Raw genomic sequence first — 16,746 nt, forward strand, 5'->3', positions numbered from 1 at the left:
TCCGCCGTTTGCAGATGTCCCTCGTCTTTCTCTTTATAGCATGTCTGGGGAGAAGGTGCTTCGGATATCCATCAAATATTGTCGGAACAGCGTCGGGCTTCAAGCGCGGTTTGTCCCGAGGGAGCTCGTTCACGTCTCCATTCACAGTTATCCTGAAGGAGCGCTCAATACAGTTTCCTTCAAAGTGCTTTTCGCACACTACACAGCCAGGTGTCAGCCTTCTATCTTCTCTCTTGATATTCTTCTCCCACACTGCAAGCCGCGCAGTATCCGTTGGTGCAGTAAATAGAGAAACACGGTCCTTGTTTGAATGGTAGCCGCTCCTGCATAACGGCACAAAACATGTTTTTTCTTTACATTGGCGCTTCGGCGTAGACATTTTCAATTGATTCAGTCTTCGTTCAGAACTGTTGTCGAAGCTTCAAGCACCATAACACTTCATACACACCACGAAAACACGAAAAGAGGCCCTTAACAACTTGTACACCACGCATTCACCACCCGCCTAAGCCAGGCAAAGTGCGTTGAGCTGGCACCCTCCCATGCGCTTGCACCACCTGGCGCCAGCTAAGCGTATTCATCGCCAGTGGTGCCACGCCCTGCCGTTGCGTAGAGCTGGCGCACGGCTCACTACGAAGAAACCTTCTAGGCACTATAGTTTACATATCATAGATGGCTTCGGCTTGTCTTTACTCAAAGTGTACAAATAATATTGCCACGCCACGCGACAGCCGTGTTTGGTGCCGACGACGACGAAGCGGTGGTTGGCACGAGCGGCGCGCTGGTGCTGGACTCTGTGACTCTGTGTTCGGAACTACAAGCCGACTTATTCTCGGGTCCTCGGCTACGTGTACTTTCACGGCTTCCTCTGACTTAGTCGTGACAATCTGCTTCACTCATCACAGCGGCTGGGGCACATGCTATCGCTAGATATCAAAGCGTCACCTGGCGCCGGTTTCGATCTGCGTCTGCTGAGCGCAAGGTAGGAGTGAGGGTACAGAGAAGCCTGCGAGGGTAACTGGAGCGGACGGGCGCCGTTAGAAGGCGCAGAATGCAGTTTTGCCACGCTCTCCCACGTCCCGCAGTATTGTGATCGTGACAGTACATATCGTGAAATAAAACTTTCATTTCACTTACGACTACCTCTTTTAATAAAAACAGTGGCCTGCCACCGTTTTATAAACAAATGCATGTAAAAACCACGCGGGTTTGCTAGGTATGCATGCTACTATGAAAAGTCCGAGAATAGTCCGTATGTCCGCGCTCGGACGTCCGCTGGATTAACTATATGTTCTGCGGTCTTGCATCGGATGGTCCATAGGACGTCCGAGAGATGACTTCGGGGCAAAACCGGATGACCGACGAAGGTCCGAACGTCCGGAGCGGGCGTACCGACGGTCGTCCGTCGGATGTCAAATGCCGTGTGGGCTGGCATGAAGCCAGTGCCACTGCACTCAGAGCGCTGAGGGAAGCGAGGGTATAGCGAGGGCTCGTCTGGTGGTACAGTCGAGCGCGATTTGAAGGTTATCCCGCGAGCGTCGACTGAGAACATTAACAGCGCCATGTCCCAGAATTCTCTGCCGAGGCGAGGATGGTATCAGGCCAGCTTCCCTTACTCTTTTTGCTGTTCCTTCAGCAGCCGTCACCCCCTGTTGGGCTATCAGTTTCTTTCTTTTTTTTTTTATTCTGCGAACAGGCAGTGATCGTAGTGCGCACGACGTATTCTTTGGTATTAGTATCTGAAATTGGACACTTTATCGCAATAAATGGAAAGCTCAGAATAGAGAGAAAGGTCGGTAAGTTTGTCGCGGGGGTGAATATTGTTGTTTGGAACAGCAAACGAGGGAGAGAAGAGTGCGAAATCATGATTTTTCTGTTCCGAACCCGGCCGCCAGGTGCCTGCCCAGGTAACGCAAAATGTCACTGGAACGTTATCTGAATGGCCACAAATGTCAGAGAGCAACGTTGCCTGATTGTTGCTAATGTCACTATTTTTGATCACCAGATGCGTTATGCACTAATGTTTCTACAACGTTCTGAAAACGTTGACGTTATGTTATTTCAACGTTATACCAACAAAAAATGACGAAAGAAACGTTGCCTGTACATTACCTTAATGTATTCTAAACAATGCATGCGGTACCTTCCTCAAGGAGCTTTTAGGCAAAAGCTACATAACCCGCACCATCTGTTCCTACTAGACAAGGTGCAGCCATAGCTGATGAATCGTGCATGAGTGTGTTCTGCCTTCCTGAAGTGACTAATGTATGCTTGTATGTCGATAAGGCACAGACCAAAAGGCAGTTACGCAGTAATCGTGGTCTGCTGACTGCTGACCGGTCACTTGAATGACACAGCCTGTGCAAAAATTACGTCAGGTGCACATGTGAGATCAATTACACAATTTATTTGGCATGATTGTACATCTGTTGAGTCAGCAATTCCATGAAGAAACAGCAATCACATAGCTGCCAGGTCATCCATTCCATGAATTAGGCCACTAAATTAAAAGAACAAAAACACAAAAAAGATTATTATTCAGCCAAAATTCAAGACAGCACTTACAAAGTAATCAGACATCTAAAACTAAATTTGCAGGACCAGAATTACTTGTGTGTGGAGCGTGCCAATATTTATTGGACAGATAGTACAAAAATAAAGAACACCAGGACACCCACTGAATTTCCGCTTTTAAAACCATCAAAATTACAGCTGATGCAACATTGATGGCCTTACACTATATCCTAGAAGTTTACTTTTATGTCCCATAGGTTTTGCCTATGCTGTTTCATATGATATGCTGGTAAGCTAAGTGACTGTGACAAGTCCAGTTTTTGCACAGCTTGATGCACAAGTAGACTAAATTATAGTCCAGCTTCCGTACACAGCATAACAGACCTACCGTTTTTTTGCAGCGTGCTGGTGCGTAGCGAAAATGGTCGCCAATGTCATGTCTCATGTCCACTTCATTGCCCAACAGGCAAGACTGCCGGAGGGCCACTGCGCAAACAAAACAATATCGCAGACTTAGGGCAGTAAACCTAGACACACACTGATATTTACTACAAATTAACAAAACCCATTACATCTGTTATGAACTGTGAACACGCTTATGAATACATTGAATTGTGCATCTCAATCTATTATACGACTCAATGAATCAACACCTTTTGCACAAGGTTCTTCAGAAGCCCTGAAATGAGCAAAAGAAAAAAAAATAGAAAATACATTAGAACGCAGCAGCAAAAATGGACTGCTGGCCAGAATTTAAAAACTAGCCAAATATATATTTGTGCCAGAATAAAACCACAAATATAGAGCTATAACATGCACTGCACAGTAAAATGTTGCTTACAACACCCACTACAGGCACAAGGCAAGTTTTTACCTTGGATGCCGCTTTCTGCTTGTGCTGCTGGGCTCACTGGTACTTGTGCTGGTCTCGGTGCAGGACGGTCAACGAATGGTAGTTGCTTGGCTTGTTGTGTAGGAACTGTAGATGGCAGGCGATGATTATTGCAGCTTTCATCGCTTTCACTTTCCTCACAAACAAAAAGAGCCTTCTGTTTCCTTTTTTTTTTGTTGGGACGTTGCTGCCGTCTTCATCCGACACTGCAGTTAAAAATGTTTCAATTCAGTTACTTCAATAGTGGCTTGCTAAAGTAACATTCACAAATATAGCAGCAAAGCAAATGGAATATGCATGATTAATATAGAAAGTGTAAACATATCAGGCAAAAACATTTTAGCAGCAAAACTGGACTCGTACTTCCATACAACGTCTTCTTGGTGGGCTTTCTCGGCATTTTTGTCAGCCGTTCCTCATCAGCTGTCAAATCTGACACCTCTTCAGCTTCTTCTCTCTTCTTTTTGCGTCAGCATATGTTGCTGCAAGCAAAGAGTTCAGTGTAGAAAGATTGAATGACACGGCTAAAGGGAAACTGAATGAAAATAGTAAGCAGACCCGTGAAAAGGCAACGTTCACAACTGCTTAGCAACAATATTATTGAAATAAGAGCATAACAATATTACTATAACAGGAACCTTGAGCCAATGAGCAACAAACACGATTACTGATAAGAGTCATTAAATTAAGATGATGTGTGATTATTTCACCATTTTGCTTCAAAAGTTCTCCCCTCTGGCAGTGCTTAACTTATGTGCATCGTTGCCTTTGTACACTGCCGCAACCAAGAACCTAAAGCTCCAACAGTACCCTATAATCACAATACTATCTTGTGACAAAAAAAAATGACGTACTAGTCTCGCCTAAGATTCAGCATTTGTGTGCAATCCATTCTTTTCCAGGCTCCTCGCAGTCTTTTATAGCGCTTGGGCAACGAGACAGGGTTCGGTATGGCGGCCATAATGTTTCCCCATTCTGCACCCAGAATTTTAGGGACGGCAGCAACTCCGTCCGCACTGCTGAATTCGACGATGTAGAACATCCTGCAAGAATATAGCCCAGTTAGCATAACAAGCACTAGTGCCAAGTCAAAGGCATTATTTTCTAAGTGCCTCTGTTGAAGAGACACTAATGAGTTGCACTTCACTGCTCAAGTTTCCAATCAATGAGGGTCAATTTATGGTCAGTGTGTATTTTGCCAGTAGCTGAGCGAGATGCATGTCATTGAAACTAGTTTTCTTTGCACACTTATTGCTGGCGTTTCAGGAAATTAAATCGCTGCAAACACTATCTCCTACTCGGCATGTGCAAGAAATTTTCATCAACAAGAAGTTTACTGCTGATCTCTAAAGTAAAAACAGCGCAACACAGTCGTGGCTAAGAATTTCAGCATACTTAACTTCCAACTATGTTCAGTCCACGCACATGACACACACACACACACACAAAGCGCCAAAATGCTAAACCGGAATGGCAAAGGGCGCATACATACACTGAGCAAGTTAGTTAGCGAGATGGCTGGCTGGTGGCCCCAACCGGTGGCCTGTGGGCTATCAAACTAGACGAATTTTCAGTCACACTTCGAGCAAACGATTAATGACACTAATCGGTCACACAGACCTAATGATGCGGCTCTTGCCACGGGCGTGACAACTTAGGCGTTAGCGTGACACTGTCACGGTGACCACACCGCCAAAGAGGCAAAATAATTTCAGCATTTGTCTCCTGATCAGAACACAAGCAGCTCTGCTGAACATCTGTGATGCGGGGCAGCGCAGCACTGTTCTGCTGCGAAAATGCATGGCCAGTCGTTAATGACAAAGATATTCATGATTAACAAAGCAGCAAGGAATAAACAGAAAACGCGTGGCGCATCCAATGTGGTTCCAGATGCGGCAGTCTGAGATATGCCTACAAGCTAAAAGGGAGGTCACCAAAGCAATAGCAACTCACCTGTGAGCGATGAACAGTGCATGCAGTCGGAAGATTGAGTTCGCACGTAAAATGCGGCTGCGAAGTCTGCACGAAGGCACTCAGAGTCAAAATGCACACGAGCACAGGCAAGTGGCAAGACAAGGCATAACGTGCGAAAAAGCTCCATAAAGCCCCACAAGAGCCATGCCGTCGTGTTTCTTTTGTCCCGCCATATTGAATGTGGTGCCGCCTGAACCAAGCCTCTGAACCCTGAACTGCCTGAACGCAGCAAAATAATATGAAATAAATATTTATTAATTTACGCTAATGTTCAAGCTTAGTAATTTGCTGCGTGAAAGTTTTTTTATTTGCAAAAAAATGTTTATTTATGGTTATTTATTGCATAAACGCTTTCGTTGGCCAAGACAAGCAATGTATGGCACACAAACGAGGTGTAGTCGAGCCAAGCTCAAGCCCAGCCAGTGTGTGTTCACATCTCATGGGTAATGCTTGTGTAGCAGTGCGGAAAAGTGGCTTTTTCTCCTGTTCACGCCTTATCATGTTGTATCAGCTTTGCGCTGTTATATCCCCGATACTTGTGCGCAGCTGAAGCAAGTGATCATACTGCTCATTCGTCGATGACCTTCAGTGCACCATGATGCGTACCGCTCGTGTTTGCAAGTAAAGCTGTGTCTATCAGCGATGGAGAGGACATAGTGGTGTATCATTGATGTTGGAAGAAGACAGAAATTCTGACGCAGGGCAACCAAAATAGCAGCTCTTTGCCAATCTGATAGCCCTACTGTACAGCAGTCCCTTACAAGCTGAAACTTAGCTACTGCCGAGGAACATTTTGAGAGGGTGGTGTTTCATAGCAGCAACGACGATGAAGAATTGGTTTCTCCATTGTGCCCCGTTGATCCACCGCCAACTGGCGAAGTTGCCGAGTCTCAAGAACAAATTCTACAGCAGTATTCATGCAGCAGTGAGCTCCGCGATTTTTCGTCAAGCGATAGTGAGGTGGATTTAGCTCCGGCTTTGCACGACCCACTTCGTTCATGGGCTGTAGATAACATTTTTGCCGCCCACATCACTAAGCTTCTGAAAATTCTGCAGCCGCACCCCCCAGACCTCCCTTCTGATGCCAGAACACTGCTGCGGACGCCTCATGCCAGTAGTCACCAGCATGGGAAGTGGCACTTACTGCTTTTTTGGCGTCACTGGAAACCTCATTCAGCAACTAGAAAGTGGAGCCATATCAGTGAGCGCTTCAGTGATTTCCCTGACGATGAACGTCGATGGTGTGCCCTTATCTAGGAGTTCGTCGAAACAGTTCTGGCCTGTGGTTGTGCGGGCCGAAGAAAGCTCGCGAAATGAACCTTTCCTTGCAGCTCTCTACATGGGGGACTCAAAACCCGAGAGTGTTCACTTTTAGAGCTTGGACTGCACCATGGTGAAGCTGTGTTCCCTAGTGATTGTTCATGCATTTGCGACATGCCTGCGCGGGCATTCCTTAAATGTACCAAGAGACATGCAGCATACTATGCATGTGAAAAGTACATCCAAAAAGGCATGTACTCTGTAGAGCATAGGAAAGTTATATTTCCTGATGTGTTGGCCCCTGCGCGTACAGGTGAAAACTTCACCAACATGACACAGCCTGATCATCACAATTGCACATCACCATTGCTCAAGCTGGGCATCGGACTGGTTCCCACTAGACTATATGCGTTTGGTTTGCTTAAGAGTTATGAAAAGACTTCTAGTGCAGTATTGGACATCAACTGCCCCATCAGCGTCAATGCTGCGTTTGAGTGCACGTAGGGCCATTTCTGAGAACTTAGTTACTTTGGCTGTCAACACTCCACAGAAGCTTCAGCGCATTCCAAGGACCCTGCGTGTTCTAGAATTTTGGAAGCCATCCGAGTATAGAAACTTCCTTGTTTACTTTGGCCCCATTGTTCTGAAGCAACACCTTGCTCATCCATTTTACACGCACTTTTTGAAGCTAAGTTGCACCATCACAATACTGGCCTCACCCGATCTTTGTATGACTGTGTGAATATGCTGAGCAGCTGCTGCTTAGCTTCGTTACAGAGGCAGGTAAGCTTTATGGCAGTGGCATCTAAAATGTTAGCACACATAGCCTCTCGCATCTGGAAGATGATGTGCGATGGTTTTGCCACATTGCCGTATTTTCAGCCTTTCCTTTTGAAGCTTTTCTAGGAAAGCTGAAGAGACTGGCCAGAGGCCATGCCCTTCTTACGGAACAAATTTTTATGCGAGCAGCTGAACTAAAGCAGTTCAAGCAACCAGTGACTCCTAGAAGTGATGGCATCAAGCTGTCCAATATTCACATAAATGGACTAGTCCCTGAAACATTCCGGGGGCAGCGATTCAGTAAGACTACGATTGGGAAAAAAGTGTTTTCTACAGAGCCAAAAGACAGCTGTGTGAGGATAACGGGTGCAAAATTTTGTCCTAATAAGAAATTTTATAGCAGCTGAAGGTGACGTCCTTATTTGCGGGCAGCACTATGCCGATGTTACTTTCATGATGCAACGCTGTGGTCTGTTGACATAGGTGTTTACAGAGCCCGAGGACTTTCACGGGGTCTGAGTACGTGGAGCATCAATGAAATTGGTACAAAATGTGTGTGCTTACAAGTCAAGAAAAATGCAGATGCTATTTTTTGCGCGCTCCCATTGTAAAAACCATACCTTTGCTTGGTACTCTCTGACAATGACAAAACCATTCCCACAACACGGTGTTTGCACTCATGTCCATGATATAATTTTCACTGTCTGTTGGGCTCTCAACAGTATTGTAAATTAATAAAAGTATAGTTTGTGATATTTTTGACCGTTGTGATCTGATGATTTGTTGGAAAATAATTACTATCTAAAATTGTTTCCATGTTATAAAGTTGCCATTTATCACTTGAGCATATATTCTTGTCCAACCAGGAATTTCGCATTTCACTTTTGCAGCTTTATTAGTTTCGCCAGTAATATCTAACTTGGCCTGTTTATAAATGTTGCAATAACAATGTTATCAAAACGTTGGTGAGATGTGTACACCCAACGTCAGTGCTGTGTATGCCTATAAACGTTATGATGACGTAAACTCTAAACGTCAGGGCAACGTATGTCTTGCAACGTCGCAGCAATGTGAGATTTTGTCGCATTACGTTGTGTGGAAGTTCATACATACAGGCAACGTTTAGGCAATGTTTTGCGTTACCTGGGTGGAGTGCTAGGCTGGTCGACGCTCGCGCGATAACCTTCAAATCGCGCTCGACTGTACACCAGTGCCGCTACGCCAAGGTCCGCAATGCCGGACCCGCTAAGCTACCTAACTAATACCGGTTTCCCTTGGACGAACAGGAGCAAGAGCAACGAGCAGCCAGAGCAGCGCACGAGAGCACTGGGGACGCGCGTTCTCGTCTCCCCAACGGAACAGTCACGCTGCTCGGAGAGCAGCGTACCGAGGCGAAGCACGTGACGTCAGGCGTCGTGTGATCAAACTTTTCCCGCGCTTGCGTTGCCTGTATCTGCCGGCCGAATGCCTCCGCTAAAGTGAGCTTGAATTGGGTAGTGGGCTCACTCCTCAGCCGGCGCCATACATTCGATGACGCCACCTATGTCAGCAGATTCTAGTTCTGCGCGCCTCCGCAGGGGGCCGCCACCACCACCTTCAATGTAGCAGCGTAGCAGCGCGCGGCACCGCGCGCTGCGCGCCGTTTGCCTTTGCCTGCCTTCCCCTTCGTTGCTGTATTCTCGCCATTGCGGAGGTTTTGTTTTGCAGTGGGCAATGTGACCCAACGAATGTGACTTCTGATACGAAGATGCCACCCCGATGACAAAACCATTGTGCTAGGCTGCCGGACACGCTTACGGGAAAGGCGTCAAGCACGAATCGAAAGATATGTGGCTCTTGGAAAATAATGGGAGCCAATATAAATCCTCCCTAACGGATATAAATACACGATGACCTGATCACATCAATTACACGTATACCAGCCTAGTTTTTCAGTTGTATTTTATTCTATGGCCTTGTGGAAACAATAAGCCAGCGGAATTCGTTCAAGCAGGGCCAGCTAGCCGGATTGTCGACATATGCTGCATCAAGGATGCACAAAGCCAAATACGAATGTGAACAAAAAGGAGGCCCAGTAGTTAGGAAATAACTTTATTCAACACATTACTAGGCGTCAAGAATGCATTGGTATATCTGTTGACCACAGCCAGCATATTATAGCTGAAATTATTATAGGCGAGTATTTCACAGTACTGGGTATGTTGTTAAATAGAGTCTAATGAAATTGAATTGCGAAGCTTGCACAAGCCTGCTAACGCGGCTTCGCCGGGAGCAAACAGCGCACTCGGCACAAACTTCCGCGACAATGGGGACTCAGTTCAGCTTTACTGCTTCTTGAGCAAGCTCGAAAATATGACGGCCTGTGGAGCGATCATTCATGACTTGAAAACCACTGTACTCGATGCAAAGATGACAACACAAGAAAAAAAAACGGACACGACACATGATGTGTCTTTTTCTTTTTTATGTTCGTAATGCAGTTCATGGCACGAAAGAAAAACACTCCGTGAGCATATTTTCGAGAAACACTGTGTATACGGCGCAATGAAGACAACACAAAAAATAAAAGGATGCCACGTGAGCATGTGCTGGCCTTTTCTTTCTTGTGTCGTCTTCTTAAATTTACGCCGTATACAGTGGTTCTCGAAAATGTATGTTCACTGAGTTTTTTTTTTCGTGCCATGAACTGTATTCGGGCAGCAAATAAACTGATGCACTCGGAGTTGTAAAAGACACGCTCCAGCGAGAAATCGGATGCTTAAAATATACGAAGTGTCTAAAGGTACGTCCGACGTATCCATTCGATCCTCGTAAAGATGCGATGGACGTCGATATACAGGCTCATGCCTATATGCACGTCGAACGCGGCCACATTCCGCTTGCTACGCGTGAATGAATCTTATCCTCTATGATATCAGCTAGCCGCGACTCTCGATGAGGTGCTACGAAGAGTGCATCCGTTCTAACATAAATCACGGTCTTCACTTAAGGTTGTGTACGGCAAGCATCGCTGTCACGCACATAGCTGCAGGCAATGCGACGTACTGCACCAGCTCCATCAGCTGGCATCGAGATACGCACATTCACGAGCAGCTTTCGCTTCGCACTAAACTATCACCTCGATCTGCCCGTGATGCGAGCGAGCTATTCCTAGCACTTACGCTGTCTTAGGTCCTGCATCGACCTCCGAAGATCTAGCGCCGGCATAACACACACACACACACCTCGCCGTGCAGAACATTCGGCAGTCCAAAGTATGTATGTGAAATGGCATTATGCTCGTTCCTCACATGCAGACCGAGGAAACAGGATGTTTCTAGCTAAATTCTTCGTTTAAATTCTACCTCAGAGCCGTGGCAGAATACATGCCGAATCTACTAGAGGCCTGCGCTGCTACTGCGGCGAGCTGCACATCGACTCGTCGAGGCGAAGACCTACTGCACCGCACCCCAAGAGTGCACAACCGGAAAGTCGGAAGCGCGAATGATCCGAATTCCCTGTGAACAGCAATGTTCTTTGGTATTTAGGGGAAGACTAGACTAAAGTGCTTAGCCTGCATCTTTTTCTTGTCGTTGAATTTTGCGTACATGTAGTTTAAACCCCCCATGCTCGAGGTTAGCATGACCCGACTGAACGGCCGCGCAGCTTTGAAACGATCGGGATCGATATGCATGCATCGCCGGACTTAGGTACGCGGTAGAAAATGAGCGCTGCACATTTCGTTGCAGAAGCTGACTCTTGGAATTTTGCAGAGTGTGCCATGCAAGTGATCGTTACTACAACCACACATCCATGTTCCAACGGCTGGCCTACCCCGAGGCGCATAAATGTTCAACCGTGGACGTATCAATGATCGAAGAGAGGACAGATTTTCACAATATTGGGCGCGAAATCGATAGCTATCAGTGCTCAGTGTTAGAGAAATTCTGCCTTGATCATGCGCAATTCAGTGTTTCAGGTGTGGTCAGTAGCAGTTTGAACAGTTCGCCTGTCAAGTCAGCGGCGCCAGCGATGGACTGGCGGAGCGATTTTCCACGCTACATCGCTGTCTTGCTAGAAAGCCTACCTAGGCGGCGTTTGACATTCAGCTGCTTTTTGTGGGCCCCGTAATTGAAAGCAACGCCTTCAGAAACGCGTTAAATGTTCAAAAATGTATTCTCTTCAACAGTTTCACTCCAGGCTGTCAAAGCAGGCGGACGTTGATAAAACATTTGAGCACTCCAGTCTTTAGAAATCTAGAATCACCTTCAGTTTGTAAAATTATTGGAATAGGTCACTTTCCGATCGCTGAAACATAGACCCTCATGACAGCGCTGTCACGTGAATAAGGACCACACCAGACCGAAAGCTTGTCTCATATAACATAGCTAACCAAGGTATACCTTACAGCATTGTGTTGATTTTTATGGTGCATAAGCGACTAATGCTGCCATGCCCCAAGAACAAGGTTTAATGTATTTATTTTGTGTGTAATGACTAAAATGTTCTTTAGGATGTAGCTTGTTTAGGAACATTTTAGGAAACCAAAAATGCAGGAAATTTGCACGTCTCTCCTAGGATCATGCTGGGATGGAAAGGGATCTGTTGCGAAATTGTACAAAATGTTTCCTCTTATTTTCTCGACTCTGGCGCACATGTGAGATATGGTTTATTGTTAGTTCATCTCCACACTCCTTGCATATTAGTTTGTCCTCTTTCATAAGTATGAAGCTGTGTGTGAGGTGTGGGTATGTGTTTTGTGAAGATGACCTAAAATGGCCTCCATGTTGCGTTTTTGATTACTGCATGATTTCCATTCCTTAATGACAGGTTTGACAAGTATAGTTTGTAGTTTATTTCAATGTTTCAAAAATCCTCCCATTTCACTCTCACTTTTCTTTGTACAAGCTTCTTGGTATCTTCATGCAGCATATTCACCCTCTGTAATTTAGCGTTGCGTCAAGGTAACCTGGTTATTTTTTTTCGTCACCTTTCAAGACAACTGTCCCGATTTCATAAAGTGTAGGGTTTCTGACGACAGAAACTCCTTGGAAGTCATAGAAATAAATGAAATCCACAATCATGAGCTATCTAGGGTATGCATATACATGTCCATCTCTCAGTGGAATGGTGTCAGTACGCTGTTAGAACAGGTCTTGTGGTAACAACAACCATTGTCTGAGGTGGTCCTTTAATGGGCATTGAAATGCTATGTAACTACAGGTACTGATAGAACTCTTGATCATGTTATGTGATGATGCGATCCTTGCATGCATATAGGTATACATTTCAGAATCTGCAGTGCACCACTTGACCATTTGCCACCAGTTTGTGTGAAAATGTATTTTTTATTCATGTTAACCAGTATTTAACAGATGACCGCTGTGCACAAGCCAAAAGTGCCACGAGCCAAATGTCACGAGGCCACACGACATGGCAGGAGCTGTTAAGTCAAGCTTACAAAGTTATATTTGAAATATGTTCTGGGAGGTTTCAGCTCCAATTAAGAAAGGTTGAAGCTTACAGAGGTCTATCCCAGGTTGTCTATCACCTAGCAGGGCAGCCTACGACCGTATGCTAATGAGTATATCTGAGATAACAGAGACATGAATTAAGGGATTAGTCATTATGTTTGTAGAAAAGGGCATGTAAATTAACGGGAATCCACAGTGGGATCTGCAGACAAGAACCATTAACGCTGGCACACCATACCCTTACAAGTGGAGATTAAGAGTCTCCCTAATTTTTTTTTTCTGCTCAAAGCTTGTCATTTTCTTCGTTCTTCCAGATGAGGAAAATGTGAAAATGATAGCATCGAAAATTCCAGAGACCATCGTTAACAAGGATGCTGACCCCAACAGCGTAAAAAGGAACTTCAGAAAAGATGGATGACTAGTAATGCTGGCAACAGTTGAAGCTAAGTGGAAAGGCATGAAATTGAAATGCAACATATGCAGAGATATGTTGCGAGACGACCAGTCTGTGGTGTGCGACATCTGTCTCTGTTAGTTTCATCAAGTGATTGGCCAAAGCAGATGGGGCTTGTGGTTTTGTGATAAGTGCAGTGTAGTAGCATAGATGCAACGTTGCCCATTAATAATTGGAGTGGAGTAAGTGCATTGTTTTGTTTTTGTAAGATGTTCATGGTTTCCATGCAAACATTATGAGAAATTTTTTCCTAGAGAATGTTTGCTGAAATGTGAATATAATGTGCAATAAAACTAGTGTTTTCTTGCTATTTACTTTTCCTTGTATGCATTAGTTCTGTGAAGAAAACCACCGGCTAGAATAGGAAACGTAATAGCATGCATTTTGATACTTGGCCCCGTTGTGCTGGCTCAGTAGTTAGAGTGCTTAGCTGCTGAACCGAAAGGTGCAGATTTGGTTCCAGCCACAGCAGGGGCATTTCAATAGAGGCGAAACAATAGGCCGTCATGCACCGTGTGGTGTCAGTGCATGTAAAAGAACCCCAGGTGGTCGAAATTATACCGGAGCCCTCAACTATTGTGTTCCTCATAGCCGTAGTTATTTTGGGATGCTAAACCAGATATATATCACATCATACTCTGAGTAAGATGCTATTCATGGTCAGTTATTCATACACCAAATAATCATTTTTTTTCTGCATGGTACAGCAGCTGTTGTACAATTTTACTTTAGCCTTCATGAAGAATATCACACTGGCTCCACATGGCCTTCTGTTGACCCTTGATATGCGTCACAATCACACACCCGAAGTATGTATTTGTCTAAGGGTACCTATGCATGCAAGGAGGGGACCGTTACTTTACATTTGTCAGAACTGAAATGCACGATCCACATAATTTCTGCAATGCAACTGCCTGCTATTTGAACTGTCCAGCATTGATGCAAGTTTCAAAGAACTGCAATTAGTAAATTAATCCAAGCAGGAAATCATGCCAAGAACTGCTTCGATTTGCTTCGGTTTTATCTTTAGCAACTGTTGGAGAACTAAAATTAGCCAAATGTTGCAAAACATAGATGAGAGGTTACAAAATCTAAAAAACAATGCAGCCTACCTGTGGCATGTAGGGTTTCACAACCTAAAGTGACATATATAGCTATGAAAAATACCGTAGTGGAGAGCTCCAGACTAATTTGACTGCCCGGGCTTTGTACTTTGCGTTGACATCTTGCAGGAAACAGAAGCATTTGCATTTCACCTGCACCAAAGTGCGACTGCCATCACTGGCATTAAACATCACGACCTTGGGGCAAGTAGCGGAACGTGCCACTAAGATATCGCAGCGTCTACGTGCATGCTATACACGTCAACCTTTCTAGCATTAAAGCTGTCACATGCATGGCAGATATTCATGTTCAGCTTTGGACTGACAAGTTTAAAAGTGTACTATTTGTGTTTGTCTAGCATGAAAAACAAAGGAAACTAAGGAAAAACGAAAAAAAATGAACGTATGTTGAAAAACACATAAAGCATATTCGTTCCTTTATTATGATAAAGTGGCCTTCAACAATAGTACAAAGCCTGAACATTTAAGAAAGTGCTGTGCCAGGCAGCTATTTTACAGAAACCTGAACCATTTCACCTGTAGATATGCGCATCCTGGCGGTGTGGGCTGGGCACTTATTTTTCGAGTCCCCACCACATGCGAAAACTGCATCATGTGCATTCCCATTTTCCGAGGTTTGAGCTCTGTAGTGCAGGCTAACAAATTGTCGATGACTTATTTTTGTCTGATTGTTGCACAGCGAGTGTAAATAAATTACCACTGCACCTAATAAACACTGACATGCACGTGCAACATCGCCGATCATAAACGGACACACTCATGTCCGTCCGGACATCGGCGCACTCATCACAGCACTCTTCGTAGTCTCACACAGCACTCTAGTAGGACGTATTCCGTACATAACAGCATCTCACGGTAAGCACAAGCCACACCTCCAACAAACACGAGTGACGCGATGCTTGGGCTAGAGACACGCCGGCGGCACCCAGCTTTTTCAGCGCCGCTTGTATATGTACTACGTAGAACTTGCAGCACCAAGCCTCAATGCGAGCAGAAAGCGATGCGTTACGTGACGCATCTCATCACAGATGGAAGTGACGAAACGTTGAAGAATCAAAACTACATAACTACATAACGACCGTCGTAGACGTTAATCCACATGATAACGAGGACCAAATGAGCGGGCGTGCGGGCCGCGGGCTGGCCGTCAACACCGCGATTACATGCGCTTGCGCTCTGGTCGTGCTTGCCACCCTACCGCGGTCCAACTCACGTAAACCTACCATCATGCCATCACGTAGTATATCACCCATTCTAGGCACTATTCTTGCCACTCTACTATTCTTTGTAATTTCACATTTCACGCATGCAGGATGTAGTACAGCGCGTTGCACAATTAGAGGCGCGATGTAGAATGCTTCTCCCAGCTAAACCGTGGAATCCTCACCGTTCAAATTTCCGTTCACCGTTCAAATAGCAACAAAATATCATTTCTGTGCAAAATTTTAACTGCGAGGATTCCGCGGTTTAGCTGGGAGAAGTATTCTACATCGCGCGTCTAATTGTGCAACACCCTATACACGATTTTAGTTTCGATACCTGGGCGCCGCCATGTTGTCATAGCTTTGCCTGCTTTAGCGCCGCCTAGCGTCGGCGCCATCTTGGACTGATAAAGTTGCCTTCTGAGACATACCTGAAAGCTGCTTGCGGTGTTTTTTGTGGTTTCGCATTGCGGCTTCCCATTCCTGTCTTGTTCCGAGGTGGAAACATTTAATATCGGGATCCGCTCTGTTTATATTGCCGCAATGTTATCGTACTGGCGCCGCCATGTGGCGAGCTCGGGAGACTGGCACGCGCTCGTCTTCTTCGCTCTCTGTGCTCGCCCCGCCAGTCGGTTCCGTGCCTGACATTGCCGGTGCTTTTACTTAGTCCTAGTAAACCTGCTGAACCAGTTTCACTGGCTTCTGTGACATTTTTGGTGGAGGTGCTGGGTAGATCCCATGTACGAAGAGCCTCTGGCTGCCCCCTACGCCCATCTACACACCGTGGACACGACACCTGTGCACAAGGCGAGCCGTCGCTTGAGAGGCTTAGCACCCGAGTGTGGTCCTCTTGTTTCCCCACCGCGAACCACGATGACTACAGCGGCAATTCAGACCACCACTCAGCTTCCCGTGAGTGCCCAGCAGCTGATCTGCCATACTCCACGTATGCCCACGCCGTTTCATGGCGACAAGTTCGAAGACGTTGAGGACTGGCTGACCAGCTACGACCGGGTCGCTGTGTTTAATGCGTGGGACGAGGAGCGAAAATTGCACAATGTTTATTTCGCACTAGAAGACGCCGCCAAGATGT

At 45.6% G+C, this 16,746-nt stretch overlaps 2 long non-coding RNA genes across 2 annotated transcripts; both read right to left on the reverse strand.

Annotated features, from left to right (window-relative positions):
- Window positions 1-2,411: 2,411 nt before the first annotated feature.
- On the reverse strand, window positions 2,412-3,852 carry LOC146171985 (uncharacterized). The gene is made up of 5 exons (XR_014702635.1): window positions 3,770-3,852; window positions 3,389-3,612; window positions 3,168-3,193; window positions 2,903-3,000; window positions 2,412-2,500 (listed from the first exon to the last, which is right to left on the reverse strand). It is a non-coding gene; the product is annotated as an uncharacterized LOC146171985 (long non-coding RNA).
- Window positions 3,853-3,854: 2 nt separating this feature from the next.
- On the reverse strand, window positions 3,855-5,575 carry LOC146171986 (uncharacterized). The gene is made up of 3 exons (XR_014702636.1): window positions 5,360-5,575; window positions 4,261-4,449; window positions 3,855-3,888 (listed from the first exon to the last, which is right to left on the reverse strand). It is a non-coding gene; the product is annotated as an uncharacterized LOC146171986 (long non-coding RNA).
- Window positions 5,576-16,746: the final 11,171 nt, after the last annotated feature.

The sequence above is a fragment of the Amblyomma maculatum genome, unplaced genomic scaffold (assembly GCF_055883805.1).
Source record: "Amblyomma maculatum isolate TAMU_Amacu unplaced genomic scaffold, ASM5588380v1 scaffold_15, whole genome shotgun sequence".
Lineage (NCBI taxonomy): Eukaryota > Metazoa > Arthropoda > Arachnida > Ixodida > Ixodidae > Amblyomma > Amblyomma maculatum.